The sequence below is a fragment of the Cryptomeria japonica genome, chromosome 4 (assembly GCF_030272615.1).
Source record: "Cryptomeria japonica chromosome 4, Sugi_1.0, whole genome shotgun sequence".
Classification (NCBI taxonomy): domain Eukaryota; kingdom Viridiplantae; phylum Streptophyta; class Pinopsida; order Cupressales; family Cupressaceae; genus Cryptomeria; species Cryptomeria japonica.
In genome coordinates, this window is record NC_081408.1 from 723,297,829 (window position 1) to 723,314,377 (window position 16,549).

The 16,549-nt window shown below is 35.9% G+C and overlaps 1 long non-coding RNA gene across 1 annotated transcript; it reads left to right on the forward strand.

The window, feature by feature from the left end:
- The first annotated feature begins 2,523 nt into the window (after positions 1-2,523).
- On the forward strand, positions 2,524-14,633 carry LOC131057094 (uncharacterized). Its single transcript, XR_009108903.1, has 3 exons — positions 2,524-2,903; positions 3,012-3,131; positions 14,310-14,633. It is a non-coding gene; the product is annotated as an uncharacterized LOC131057094 (long non-coding RNA).
- The last annotated feature ends 1,916 nt before the right edge of the window (positions 14,634-16,549 follow it).

The window sequence follows — 16,549 nt, forward strand, 5'->3', positions numbered from 1 at the left end:
ACACAACATTTGCACTCCTCGAGACTTTTTCTGCAAATCCACTATATATTTGCAATCTTGGGAAGACATGAAAGCTCAGTTTTGGCTTTATCGACCAGATCGTGAGACTTTTGACATAGTTTTATCTACTGTGCCTTTGAAAATGCTACAAAAAATTGGCATCCACTTTGTCAAGCGATGGTGGAAAGATTGGTTATGGTACCTTGATACTGCCTTTTGTAATTACAAGATGCATTTGGGTTATTACTGGCTCTCTTCACGTCTTCCTATGGTGGACGCATTGAATCTTCTGTGGTATCTACAATCGCTTCTTTCTATTTGGCATCAATGATATTGTAACATCTGGGCTACTATTGTTGAACCTAAACTTGCCCACTTTTCCTGGTGAATTCTTTTCCTAGGTTTCCCTCTGGGCTCTCATCTTTAGCATATGGGTGTGAAGGATCTTTGGTGTCCTTTCTATGGTCAACTAGATTCCTTTAAGCATATTTTCAGGTTCTGTCACCATGCTCAACATTTGTGGAATTGGATTCATGATTTCCTTCCCCTTCTAGTTAGAGCCTTTCTCTTGGTATATGGGCTCTTCCAGGGGATTTGCCTTGTTTTCCTTTCAAGTAATACCCAAATCTAACATGATTTCAAGGTGTAAATTCTGTTTTATTTATGGAAAGATAGAAACTGTTTTATTTACTCACAATTCCATTTCCACTAAGGTGTCACGTTTTTACTAAAGCATGTATTTGCAATAATGTGCTTCTTCAAATTAAGGTTCAAGCAAACAAGGTGGCGCTTAGGTTTCTCACCTCCAAGAGTTATTTTCTCATTGAGGTAATGCCCCTATACTAGATTGCTAGGGTCCCTTTTGCCTCTCATGGTCACTCTCTACCTCATGGGTGACAACAAGGTCATAGCTCTTTTGCCAAGCGTTCTTAGACCCCTCGGTCTTAGGCTCCTCATCACCACTTTGGTGGCATTGCTCGACGACACTCTGCCTCTCCCCCATGCAAAGGATTTGCCTTTGGGTGGGGCTCGAGAGGGATAGGGTTAGACAATGGTGGTGGGAGCAGATGGCCGATTGTTGGTGGTGATGGTGGCTGGCTTAATTCTTCCAAGGGTTTCCCCCATTTGGCCCTGGCTATTTCACTTGCTCATGCTTCTAGAGATAAAGAAGATGGAGAAGTTGTTGCTGATGAGGGGTGGTCACTTCTTGACATCACTTCGAACCTTGCTGATGTATGGGGCAAACTGGATGACTATGATCCTCCTCCTTCGTTGTCCAGGATTGCTCTCACCGCTTAAGCGACTGGTTTTTTATGCTTTTTGGCTTCTCGGGTGCTACTCGTTTGTTGTTTATATGTTTATCTGGTTATTGGGCTTTACCCATAGACTTCTGATATAGCTCTTTAGGCTCTACCTGTTTGAACTTTGAGGGGTGACCTTGTGTCCCTCTACCCTTTTTTTGTGGTTAATGCACTATAATTTTTAATTAATAGATACAAATGCATATATTCATAAAAAAAAAGTGGGGCACACTATTGTGGGATCACTCACTCCCATTGGTAGAGAACATGATTTGGAAGAACACCAGTTTGGAGATTTTAGAGACATTTTCATACAACATTGCAATGACATCATCATATTGATCTTCGTACCCAATTTGATGGATTTGCTAAGAAATAGAAACATGATTAAAGTAGTTACTCAAGCCTACATCAATGAAATTTATGTTCTTGAGCACAAATTGATAAGTGCCCTTAGTTGATAATTACCAATTAGGGGCAACTAGTATAGGAGGTGTTTTCTCTTTAGATTTGTTGGCAACATCATGTATAGCAACTTGCATCCTACTAGTAGCTAAGGAGGACCTAATCAACAAATCTCTAATTCCTTAAAGCCACATTGGATGAGGACAACAAAGAGCTAGGTTGACAAGTACAAGAGATGATAAGGAATGCCACTAATGCCATCTATTTTTCATGGAGAAATGTGCCAGTCCTAGGTACCGAAAAAGAGAAGATGAAAGGGAATACAAAAGATAAAAAAAAATGCACATGAGAGAGGTCCAATAAACTTGATTCACTCTATGCCTTTGGAAATGGTACCCTATTTTGAGGCTAACATAGTAAATGAACACTTCAGAGATATTTTTTGGAATCTAACTATACATTAACTTTTTTTTGCTTGCCTCATTGTTCATATCAGATAACAAAGGTCTTATAACTCTTTTTCTATAATATAAAAATGAATGACTTGAATTATAGATAATAGAAATTTTTAAAATTATGATTAAATAAAAAAATCACATAGATAATACAAATAATAATTTGTATAAATAAATATACCCGTTATAAAATTGATTAAAATAGAAAACAAAAAATGAAAAAAATTGAAAGATATAACTTACACTACAATCATCCTTAATATCTTCAATCAATTAAACTACAACTTTCATTGAAAAATAACTCCAAAATGAACTACAACTTTCAGTGAAAAATAACTCCAAAATGAATAAAGCCATACAATTTCATGTATTAAGGAGGGTCAACCGTCAAATTTATCCCTAGGCGCCATTTTTCTCCCCTGTACGGCTTCCCGTTGCAGGGAAGAAAAAATGTAATTGGAAAGGGCGTCCATTTTTTGAGAGCGCGAATTTTGCATTTCCCCTGATTTAGGTCGATTTTGTCTGACCTTCATAATCTTCAGACAGCTAGCAAGGAGGAACCTTTTTTTACTATGAGCACTTTTATTTTTACTGATTTGGCAGGAGGGCTCAATATTTCAACATTTTTTTCTTCTTTCGCCTTTCTTTTCGTAGTTCAGAGTACGGCTTGCAGAGAAAACAGCATCAACTGATTTCAGAAATTGTTTTTGTCCGATACTTGCGCATGGCACTCGAAGAAGTGGTAAGCATTTTTAATTGGAAGCTTTATCTGAGTTCTCATTGTACGATCTGTTTGTTTATTTGTGGATATGCGCATATTTATCCTTGATTTTGCACGTCCTGTGTGCAGGCGGACGCTCCATTAGTGGTGGTTCAGTGTTCTCAGAGCATTTGCAGAACGTTCATGTCCTGTATTGACTGTAAAATGCTTTATTGAAAAGGAAGAAATGGAGTGGGCTTGCAGTTCGTGGTGAGTATTTTCGCTTGGCCTAGGGTTTGTCAGTCTTTTTCCTTTTTAGGGTTTCAAAAAAGTTCCATGCTATGATTGAAATAAAAGCGAAAAAAAAGGGAATTTTTTTTTAAAAAATTTTATCTCGACTTTTAGCAATTTAAGGAATATTCTAAAACCATCAAAATTACTAGTTATTTCATCTTGAATTATCTTCCATTTCTTTTTCATATAAGGAATACAAGGAAGTTTATTGTTTAAGAGATAAGGGATATAATAATATTTATTTTTAATGAGTCAAAGTAGACTACATGAATATTATGATATTGCTATCAGGATTCAATTGTGTAGTTTTCAAAGTCAAACTCATTGACTCATGTTTCATGAGTATTGTTTCACAAGAACCCATCTATCATGGGAATGAATAGGCCACTTAGCACTAGGTGGACCATTCATTCTCATGGTAGATGGGTTCTTGTGAACCACTACTCATGAAACATGGGTTAATGAGTTTGACTTGAAAACTACACAATTGAATCCTGATAGCAATATCATAATTTGACTTGTTGTGGAAAATATCTCCTGCATGCATAAATATTGTTGGTTTTATCGAGTCAAGTTATAGATTACATAAATAAAATTGGATGTGGCAATAAGGTTTGTAAGATGATTGTCCAAACCTCAACAACCAAACAAAATAATTGTTGATAAAACAATAATAGTAAACACATAATAAAACAATAGACACAAAGGACACGAAAAAAAAGTCTCTCACAAAAGCACTAAAGCTCCATAAGGCTTTTAAACATAAGCGACGAGTGATCAATTATCAATTACCATAAGTAAATGGAAAGAAAAGAGCTATTGTTATAGTGCATTTAAGCCCCCCTTTTTGAGTCTTCCATTTTTTGATGGCACTGAAAGAGTAAGAAAAGAAATATGGATATAAATGGTAATCCATAAATCATCCAATGACTATGCAAACAAAAGGCAAAATCTTCGCTGATCTCTTAGAATTAAATGTTGTACATATATAGAACCAAAAATATAACTGAATAGGGAAATTGAAACCTACAACTACCACAAACAAATAACTAATGACTATAAACAATGTTCATTATCCTACATTCTTCATCAATATGATTATTGGAAAAAATGGTCTAGATTCTATCATTTCTCCCTTATAACAAACATTTGAAAGAAACCAAGAAAATCTTGAAGTGTTTGAAATTGATAATGAGCAAGGGACTTCATAAAGATACCAACAATTTTTGTTTCTATAGAACAACAAACAACTTCAATCAAACCTTGTCAGACTAGCCCGTGTTAAATGTTAACATGCTTACTCTTGTTGTTGAACCTAGATTCTTACTCGTTGAAATAGTACTTTGATGATCATAACTACCATATTTCAGAACCATTTTGGGTTTGTTGAATATCCTCTAGCATTCTTCTCAACCAAAATATTTGGCAAGTAGTGAAAAGTAGCAACTTTACAAGTACAATAAAAATAGATACAATGGGTTTTTCCTTGTACTTTGAAGAAATTATTGTGAAACCAAGTCTAGAACTATTACCAAATCTAGGCTTCCAATCATCTATAGATCCTGTCCAATCTAGATTTGTATATCCAACCAATCATCCAATACCCCTTGAAGATACCTAATAATCCTCTTAGTAGTGCTCCAATGCATCTTCTTAGGTTTTGACATGAACCTAGATAGGAAACTCATAATATATGTGATATCAAGTTTGGTCTAGTAGTCAAATAGATCAAATAACCAATCAACTATTTATAGAGAGTGAGATTTACTAAAGAATAATAATCAAAACTGGACAACTTAAGTCCAACTTCAATAAGTGTGGCTACTAAATTATAGTCCTTCATATTGAAACCTCCAAAGAATATCTAAAATATACTTCTGATGAGACAACAATATACTATCTGCATGTTCCTAGACTTCAAGATAGAGAAAGTAATACATCCAATCCTAAATTAGTCATTTCAAATTCTAAAACCATATGTGTGCTAAATTCAAAAAACAAAGAAGAATTATTCTTGGTGTAAATAATAACATTCACATAGAGAATATTAATGATAAGAATATCCTCACTAGAATGCTTGATGCAAAGATTATGATCTAATTGACTCTTGATACAACCTTTCTTCTAGAGGTAAGAGTCAATTCTAGAGTACCATGCCCTTGGTGCATGTTTAAGACCATACCAGACATTCTTCAACCTATAAACAAAGTAATTCTTTAGAAGGTACTTTAAAACCTTGAGGCTAAGTGAGATAAACTTCTTCATTAATGTAAACATTAAAAAAAAAAAACATTCATTTGATAAAATGTCCAACTATTTTGATAGCTAAAGACAAAACTAATCTAACAATATCCATCCTTGGTACAACATCGTAAAATAAAGTATAATTAATAGCTTCCTATCAAGAGTGTACCCTTTTGTAACTAATCTTGCCTTCTGTTTCTTAAAACCCCCTTTAGATTTAACTCTTTACATCTAGGTTGGACGTAAAAGCTTGGATGTGTCCTTTATCATAATCCCTACCTTTGACCAATTTCATGTGAAGTTGGCTCATCATTGGACCACCTCCATGAAAGCGGCCCCTTTCATAGTTCATTAATGTTTAAAATTTCCATTTGAAGGATAAGTGCATACTACATACCATAGTAGGTTCTAGCCCTTGTCTCGAAGTGGAAACTTTTCACTTGACTACTTGTGGCCATAACCACTTGAACCCATTCGACCCCATGAGGATAATATGTTACTCTCTTATTAGAATTTTGAATCCAAGAGAATAACTAAGTTTTCCTTAGGTAGTTCCTTGTGTTCCACTCTGATCGCTACCCCTACAGATCCTACAACATATGTGGATATAATAGTAACTTCTCCTACCCCACATGTAGTGAATGAACCACTTCCTAGATCAGGTATCCTTCCCCTTCCTAGATATTCTAGTGTGTATTGTTATCCTATAAAACACAACACAACAAATGCTCACCACCATCTAGACCTCCTTCTACTTGAAGGATTACTTTTGTTCCTCTTGCTTCTTTAGAATCTAGAGGAAAGAATTGTTGGCATGAGGCTTTGCATTGATGATCAGTTGTTGTCATTGATGGCAACTAGCATCTGGTGAATCAGATATCCAATCCGGAGTTCGTGATTCCTTCATTCTGGAAGATTGAGTATGGTTCAGTGAGATTCAGTAGAAGAACAATGTAACTGAGTGTGTAGTTTGGTGGTCAACAAATTATTTTGGTTAAGTATTTTTCTTTGCGGATCTGGGAGATGTATTGTGGATATGCAATTTACCTTATTCCAGGTTTGTGGCCTCCGGTGTTAAGTTTGGTGCTGGTTAGAAGATCCAATAGACCGTTTTTTCCGGTAGACCAGTGTTTTGGTATAGTAACGTGTGAAGATTTGTTGTGCGGATTGTGTAGAGTAATTTTGATGATTGTTTGCATGTTTGAGGTTGATGAGCCAACTTATGGGAAGCATGTGGACATCTTGTTTTGGTCTACTTAGGTGTTTTTGGATCGGATTGAGCCGACTTGTGGTTACACATTTCATGTTGCGTGTTATGCAGTTTTTGGAAGCCGACATGGAAATCAATTTATTTTGTTGATGCAGATATATAAGATTGATTCATTTGAGAATTTTGGGGTATGGTATGAGTGTGCGAAGATTGTATAAGCGATTGTGCGAAGTTTTGGAGTGTGATTGAAGATCTTAGTTCTCTAGTATATGACAGAGCAACAAAACATAACTGACTGATAGAATAGTGGTAGAAGACTAATTGAGCTTAACTAGAACTGCTTTTTGGCATATGTAGATGCTACTATTCAATTCAGACATTCTTGTTCTTATTTGTAATCACTTGTAAGGTAGTGAGCCTTCCTTTGGGCTATAACCTTCTTTTGTAATTGAGTAGTGAGCTCTAGGCAGTGTGCCTGAATGCATGCACATTCCACTTTGTAATATTATTATACTCCTGATCACAGTATTATAATATTGTGGGTTCCAATCCCACCGTGCTTTTTCCCTTAACTGGGTTTCCACGTAAAAATCTTGGTGTTATGGTGTTGATGATCTTGGCTTTGTGTTTTTACATTTACTTTACTTCATTTGCATAATGTGGTTGTATAATCCGGCTATTGAAGTCAATTTTGTTGAACACCGATTCACCCCCCTCTCAGTGTCCCCTTGATTCCAACAATTGGTATCAAAGCCTAGTTCCTTGGAAGAAGCCTAACAGCTTGAGGGAGATCCAGGAAGGTGTCTTAATGGATTCAAGTGGTTTGAGACAACAACTGCTTGTTGCACTTGATGATCTAGATCAGTCCAAAGCCAAGTCTGAGAATTGAAGATAAATCTCAAAGATGTTGAAAATTTCATTGAGTCATTGAAAGATCAAGTGAACTCATCTAGAGAAAAGAGAAAGGAGCTGATGGACAAACCTAAGGAGAAAGAAGAGCAAAGCATTGATGATCAAGTTCTGAAAGACAAGACAAATGAATGTGAAAAACTTGCTAGAGATAATGCAGTCTTGAAGAATGAGATGGAAACCATTGTGATAAAATTGACAAAGGATATTGAAGACCTGAAGAAGAATGAGGAAAGATTGACTCAGTCACTAAAAGAGAGATTTGATGAGTGTTGCAGACTAAATCATGAAAATGACTCGTTGAAGCTTGAATTGATGCAATCCAAAAATAATGAGCAAGAACTTGAAAGACAGATCATAATTCTGAGAGATGAACTTACCACTGCTAATGAATACAAAGAAAAATTCAATACTAGTTCAACCAAGCTAGATGAAATGCTACAAAGTCAGAAGAATAAAGGTGACATGAGAGGACTTGAATTTGAGAAGGGAGAAAGCTTCAGATCTGGTCAAAGCAATCAACAGAAGAACAAAAGGCCTCTGGTAAGACAACATAATGCTTATAAATTCAATGGTAAGTGTTTTGTTTGCAATAAATTTGGTCATATGGCAAGTCAATGTAGAAATATAGTTAATCAAAATACTACATCATTCACCGGTCAATGTTTCAATTGTAATAAATATGGTCATAAGTAAGTTGAATGCAAAAGTATGGTAAATAGAAGGAATGCAAGATGATATGCTTGTGGAAGATTTGGACATATTGCTAACCAATGTAGATCAAGGGGAAATCAAAGTAATTTCAGGCCTTATGAGAGAAACAACATTACTTGCTATGCTTGCAACAAAACCGGTCACATTGCAAAATACTGTAGAAGCAAGAATGTGAAGAATGCTTCGACAGACCAGAGTAAATCTAATGATAAGGGAAAAGCGAAAGTTGAAGAAATAAGAGAACAGTACAAGAAGAAATGGGTCAAGAAGATTGACTCTAAGGCAAGAGATGGGCCCACACCTAATTCTGGTGTTGGAACCTCATCCGGTAACTAAGCTAAGGCATCTAGCCTTGGGGGAAGCTTTCATGAAAATCTTTCAAACCCCCCTATCTGAGATCTGTGCCTGATTCTTGCAGGTTACAGAGGTATGTGTGATGATTGCAGATATCTATGATGAATTTTTGGAAGAATCTGAAGGTCCGCAGAAGATTCTTGTGAAATGAAGGGTATCCGAAAGTATTAGGGTTAAGAGCATTTATTGTAGTGAAAAGTTAGGTTTGTGAAGGATAAAAGGCAAGATAATCATTCATTTTTTCACCTTGCATTCGAAGCAGAAGAACAAAGAAGCACAGTAAAGGAGAACTTGCAGAGATTTCGAAGCATTATCCAAATTTGGTGTGCGATTTTGAGTTTGGTTGAAAGGTATTTAACTATAAAACCTCCCTTTTTGGTTGAAGTTTGAAGTTTGAATTCGATAGGTGGTTGCGTTTGGCATTGCAACGCCCTTGGTTGTGGAAATCACTAAGCGCGTGCATTCAAATTTCAAGAATCATCCATTCATTTCGATGTAGGATGACCTTGAGAGCGCATTTTCATCAAAGATTACTTTAGTGGCGAATATTCGCCAATGACGAATTTTTCACGTCGGCCATGTTAGAAATGGCGAATATTTTGTACCGACTGGGGGTGGCCATGTCGCCAAAACATTATCAATTTCCGTCAAAGTCACAGACCGATCGCCATATGTTTTATGCAATTAAATATTTCTATGCGATGATTTCGCCAATACAATATATGGTGGACACACGGTAAATTTAATTTTTTCACCTACACTCTCTGAGGTTGTCTTAATAGATGACCTTAATTCGCCTATAGGCATGTGAAGATTTGTTAGTTAGGGGGACTCAATTCGCTCGACATCTTGCCGACGCGTGTCTCCATTCACCCCAATTTTCGCCAACTATATTGTATTTGCCAATTATTTGGACGACCTATAATCGCCTCAAAAATTACATAAATCGTATTTGGATGACCTATAATCGCCTCGAAAATTACATGTCATGTTATAGTTACGCGAGATTCGCCAAATATTTATATACCATATAAAATTCCCACATAATTTGCCATATAAGGATTGGTATAAATACATGCAAAGATTAGATCTATCTCAACACAATCTGGTGGGTTCTAGGCTTTGAATTATGATCAATAGCGAAGTTTCAGACCAAGGAAAATCATTGTTGTTGACTTCATTGGCGACTGCTAGTGACCTAAAGGTGAGCGATCATATTTTTGAAGTGGTATATTATACATTATAGTCTATTATTGCTTCTTCAACAAATTGATATTTTTTTGGTAGCCTTTATTTCGTTGGAGATGTCGAACAGGAGGAGGGGTAGGAAACCCAAATGTGGGGAAGGCTAGGAGAGGCCAACAAAAAGTAGAACGTTGTCTTCGTACTTTGGCATTAGAAAATATTGTGGTGAAAACCAGGAAGGTACATTATCACAAGTACAAGTACAAAATTCACCACCTACACCGCATGTTGAAGACGATGGCGAACCTGATATCTCAGATCAGGATGATCTTGAAGAAGATTATCTGGTAGATACCCAAGTTAGCCGGAATGATATAATCGACTTGGGTGATAATGCCATTGATGATAATGCACAAAAGGGGAAAAGAAAAGCCATATCAAAAAAGGGTGAACCGCAATAAAAAAAGGATTGGGAGTGGGATATGTCAGTGAGGAATTTTCAAATTAATTGGGCATCAAAGTATCCATTCATTAAACCAGTGGAGAATCCAATTGAAGGCGAGCCTCCAATAGAATGCAGGTGTAAGATTTGCACTTGGAAACATAACAAGGAAATTAGGTTGCAGCTAAAATTTGACACCATAGAAAAGCATATGGGTAAAGGTTATGAAAAAACAAATGATAGATGAGGTTGAAAAATCAGTGATAAGATGGAAAACAAAGGAGGAATGTAAGCATGTGAGGAATGCCGAAGAGTATTATTTTCATGAGAAAATATAGACGAAGCCTGCTGAAGTTAAAGGTTCTATTGAAGCTATTTTTGGAAAAGCAATGCAAATATAACAACTAGGAAAAGTTGTTCAGTTAAGCGTTGTTTTTTATATTTTGAGCAGAGGGCGTGCTATGACAGATTTTCCATCAATTAGCGGTTTATTACACTTTTTGAAAGTTCCTAACTATCCTGATAGACACTGGTAGTAAACAGTGGATGGGAATGGGCAAGTTGTCTTGCTGAGGTTGAAAAAGATGTAAAGGAAAAAATAAGAGAGTCAAACTCTATTGCATTTTCTTTAGACGAAGTTACGGCAGTAGACAATACTTCATGGGTATGCATGCATGTTTATACTGTAGAGAATCATACCCGCCAACCTCATCTACTATCTATTTCTAAAATGAAGGAGAGTGCGACAACGAAAAATTTATTTCAACTAGTAAACAAAAGTTTAATTGAATATGGAGGTATGGATGACACGACGGTAGCCAAAAAATTGGTTTGTGTTGGAGCAGATGGAGCTTCAGTAATGCAAGGTCACAGGAATGATCTTTGTACAAAGATTGAAACTTCATTTGCACCGCACATTACTGCAATTCACTGCATGGCTCACATAACGAATCTAGCTTTTGGAATTGTGAGCAAGTTTGCTTCGGTTAAAAAAATTGAAATTTTAATCAGAGAGCTCTACTCACACTTCTGTCGAAGTCCCAAGCGATTTATGAAATTTCAACACTTCGTTGATGGAATAACTGATGGGAACAAGCTTCTTGAAGATAATGATGCCAGATGGATCTCTTTGGATGGTCCAGCGCATCGAGTGTTTTCAGAATATCCATCCTTGATTGGACTATTTCACACAACTCGCGACGAATCAGATCAACCAAAATTTCCTGAACTTTTTCGCAGGTTAAGTAATTTAGAGACACTCTTAACTTTAGCAGCTCTTTTGCCTATGCTAGAGGAAATGAGGAATATTATGAAGGCTGCTCAAAAAAGAGCTCTGTATATTGCAGAATATGCTACACTGTGTAAGATGACATGCATGACCCTCGACAATTTCTATCGAAATCAACCAACACTATCTGATGAAAAATTTGTTAAGTGGCGGACACTCACAGATTTGAACAATCCTGATAACTTTTTACAAATCGGTGCAGACGGGGAAGTATGTGCCAATGTACGGGGAGTTGAGATACCAATGCACTTACATGCCACGGTCGACCCCGAGGAACCAGGAAAGCGCCCCGGGAAGCAACTAGCAAGAGTTAAAAGGGAAGATTTCGACAAGATTATTGAGACTGTAACTACTTCTGTGAAGAAAATTGCTTATGATCTATCCTCACAAATTAGAAGCAGATTCCCTCCTGACAACCTACTCGAAGCCATGTCTATTGTGTTTCCTCAATATTGGAGCCTCAATAGTGCAACTGATTTTCGAAGTAAGCTACTGACTTTGATAAAACAATTTTTCATATCCAGAGAATTGAATGGAGTAACTATAAATGGAATATTAGACGAAACTCATCTTCGAGAGCAATCATCTCGTTTTGCATACACTATGAAAGAACAATATGGCAAAATGGAGAACCCTCGCGAAGAGGGATCAATAACAAGGCTTTGAAAAACTATAGCTGAGAAATCAACGTTATGTGATTCAATGCTAGAATATGTGAAGCTTGTTGATTTATGTTTTACCATGATATTGGGTTCGGTAGAAGATGAGAGAGTTTTCAGTGCTTTGGGGTTCCTAAAATCAAAGCTAAGAAACAAACTAGACAAAACTTTGGAAAATTGCTTGAGGCTCTATACGTCTAGGTATGATGTTCACACTTTTCCTTACGATAGGGCACTGCAAATCTGGATGTCCAAATGTGAAAGAAGAGGTTTGGGCAACACTTCAAACCAAAGTGCCAGTGGGACTATTGACTCATGTACTGGACCTACTGATAGCATTGAGATGCAGTTTGACGAAGGTATGCATACTCGGAGTGAAGAAACTCAAACCACAAACAAGAATCAAGAAAGCTCTGAATTTGATGAGGATGAATGTCAACTGTAAGAGATTGGTATTTATTAATCTTATTACTATATCTCATCATTCATATTACAAAAGCATATTACTTTTTGCAATTAGAATTTAATATTGTTTTGTAATTGTATTTTTGAACTTTCTATTTCCAGATTTAAAATAGCATAATAAAAAAAAACCATAATGTGTTTATTGATACATAGATGTTTCTTGTTTATTTATACATGTTTGAGTCTCAAATCTGTGTGATACATTTCAGAACCATATGATACAATTCATTCAATAGTAATACACATGTCAAGAACTTAGATTTTCATTAATTCTTTCAAAATATAGCCATATGATACAATTCATTCAATAGTAATACACCAATCTATGTGATTCTCCATGCAAATTGCAAAAGTGAATACAAAGTTTTAGAACCCTTTGCAAATGACCCTGAACTCCCTTTTATAGAAACAAGAGAGCAACAACAACTCTTGTGTGATTCTCCGATGTCCATGCAAAAGTGAATACAAAGTTTCAGAACCCTTTGCAAATGACCCTGAATTCCCTTTTATAGAAACAATTGAGCAACAACAGCTTTAGGTCGAATTGCAAGTTTGCAACATGTGAAGATTGAACATCAAAATTACAAACTCAGCACAAATTTATATGGCCATCACAGGCCGTATTAGCAATTTAACATCTGCTACATGTTTGATGTCTCCTATTAAAAAAATAGAGTTCAAAATTAAATATTAATTCACGCCATGACAAATTAAACATAGATAATAGCAGTGCCTAAAACCTACTAATCAAAAGTAGAGAAATGCATAAATGTTAAAGCAAGGGAGAATTTGAGAATACAAATTTACTGGCTGAAGTTTTGCACTGTGCATCATAGATTCATAGGCTGGATTAGCAAAATAGCAAAAGCGAGAGCTGTTTTTTTCCTATTCATAAAATAGATTCATAGGCTGGATTAGCAAAATAGCTATAGCGAGTGCATCATAGATTCATAGGTTGGATTAGCAAAATAGCAAAAAGAAAAAACATAAAACCTTGAAATTAAGAGTAAAAGAAGAAAATTGTGCAATACATACTATGATTCTTAAGATTTCTGTGCCAGTTTTTGTAGGGTGCTCCACTCTTCGTCTGATGGAAGGTCAATATTCTGTAAACTATGGAAAGTCAACTCCAACTTCGTCAACATTCCATATTTAGAAGATTTACTTGACATCACTATTTCATCCAATACCGAATTTAGAGTTGTAAATGGTTGGATGAATTCCAGAAAGCTTTGGGGAGTTGTGTCATTTGGAAGCAAGTCTAAATCAGACTTCATTTTTATCTCCATGTTTTTTTTGTAAGCTTCTTCTCCAATGAATTTATTTGATGGGTCAACGGTCTTAGGCAAACCAAGTTTAATCAAATTATTTTTCTTTTCTTACAGCTTCAATATTTTTTTCCCACATTTTTCCATAACTTCTGATGTTTCCCTTAGCTTCTGGCATTTTTGAATGATAGATGGTGTCTTAACTATGGCATCAATGCGATTCTTAATTCCCTTGGATGCCAAGTAGCTGTCAATTGAAACCATTCACACAACTTGTCACTCCTCTGCATTATTTGCCGCTGTAAATGATGTTCAATTTACATTCAATATGCAAGTTATATTCTGTTTGATATTATCTTGTTCTATGTATTACTGATTAAAAACTATAAATCTGACTATCTTCTTTTGTATGGCAGGTGAGAGGAGCATTTATGAATTTCGATGTCCTTTCTCACAAATGCCATTTGATATATATATAGCAGACTGGGTACAGTCAAGCAATGCCTTGCATGGCCGATCAAGACATTACTTGATCGTGCCCCTTCACTATAATAATAATACATGGCGTTTATTTACCAAACGGTGTATGTTTATATTAACACTCGATAACAATCGGTGAATGCTTGCCTTAACACCCGATAACAATCGGTGCAAACATAAGTTAACATCGATACTAATCGATGTTTGGTCTACCCGATAATTGTTTGTTTTATCATTAAATGAGTTAACCGAATTAACTCGGATTGCAATGGTTAACCCGATTTAATAATCGGTAAACACAAATAGTGTAACCGATATTAAATCGGGATTCTACGTTATAGAATGATAATTGACAGTTAAGCATTTTGATTGAACTAATTTGATTGATCATATACAAATAAAGAATGGTTTATCAAATGAGGGCTTGAAGTTATTCATCATAATTATCGATATGATAAATGATTGAATGAGAGACTTCATTTATCTCTCATTCAATCATTTATCTTACTGAAACTACTATGCATTAACACTCCCTCTTAGCTAGGTAAGATAAATGAGAGCAGTGTATCAAGCATCACAATTCAAATGATAGTTAGCATTCTTTTACACAATCTAACCTTCTAGGAGATCATATCACCTAATCACATGATATGAAGTATCACCTAAACACGTGATATAAAGTGTCTATCACATCAATCTTGTGATGATAGGATATCACCTTAACACGTGATATCAGTATTGCTTAAGCACGCAATACTTAAGGATAATTATATGAGAAAATATTCAATTCTCATCTTTATCCAAGTTGTGGTAGGTGCACTAACATTTCATATAAATGTTTTACCACAACTCAATTATGGCTCATCCATGATACACCAAAGATCCAACATGATAACTGGTTTGGACATTATAAGATCGTCACCTTATAATGTCTCCATACAAGTGTTCATTATCTTGAGAGATCGCACCTCTTAGATATGAACTCAGGGGATAAAAATCCAAAATGTCCTATCATGACAAAGAAGTTTACACATTAAACATCTTATTGATATGTAAATATAGATTAAAAAGCAAATTACCTTTCTATCATACCTTAACCTTTTCTGAAGTGATCAAACTTCACCTTGGAAAGAGGTTTGGTCAGAATATCTACCGTTTGATATCCTGTACAAACATATTCTAATTGAATTACATTTCTGTCTACCATATCTTGCACATAGTGGTATGGGATCTCAATATTTAACTGAAAGTTTTATGCAGCTCTGATTGTCACAGTGTATAATAGTGGGTTTCATAGGTTCTCCAAACAACCCCAGAAGCAACTTTCTAAGCCACATTGCCTCTCGAGCAGCCATAGAAGCTGCAATTCGGTGGAGCTTTGAGCTACAGAGGACTGTTTCCTGTTGATCCAAGATATCATGGCTGAACCCAGACTGAAGCAACACCCTGAGGTGCTTTTTCTGTCAGTTACACTTCCAGCCCAATCTGAATCTCTAAATCCATGTAGGTTTATGTCAACTTTCTCATATTTGAGGCCAAGGTTTAGAATACCTTGTAGGTATCTCATGATGTGCTTTACTGCAACCAGGTGTATCTCCTTAGGTTCACACATGAACTAGCTTAAGGCATTAATTGCATAATAAATATTTGGCCTTGTATTCACCAGGTACATCGGGGACCCAATCACCTGTCTGTATTAAGTAGAGTCAGTGGGTTGCGACTCTGCTGCTGCTTCTTTAAGTTTATGTAAATTGGTTTCCATAGGAGAGGTCACGACCCTACAATTTAGCATTCCAAATCTCTTCAATATATCCAAGGTATACTTTCCTTGGTTTAGTATAATGTTGTCACAATTCTACCATACTTCCAATCCTAGGAAGTAATGAAGGAGTCCCAAGTCCTTCATATCAAATTCTTTGGATAGATATTTCTTGCATTGATCTATAAGATGATCATTTCCTGTGATTAATAAGTCATCAACATATAAAATCAACATTAGCATATCACCTTTATTTCTTTTGTAGTAGAGATTAGGATCTGCATCATTTTTAGAGAAGCCTAGTCCTAAGAGATAGGTGTCAATTCTTTCATACTAGGCCCTAGGAGCCTGTTTAAGCCCATAGAGAGCTTTCTTGAGTCTGCACACATGAGACTCTACACCATAAATTTCAAACCC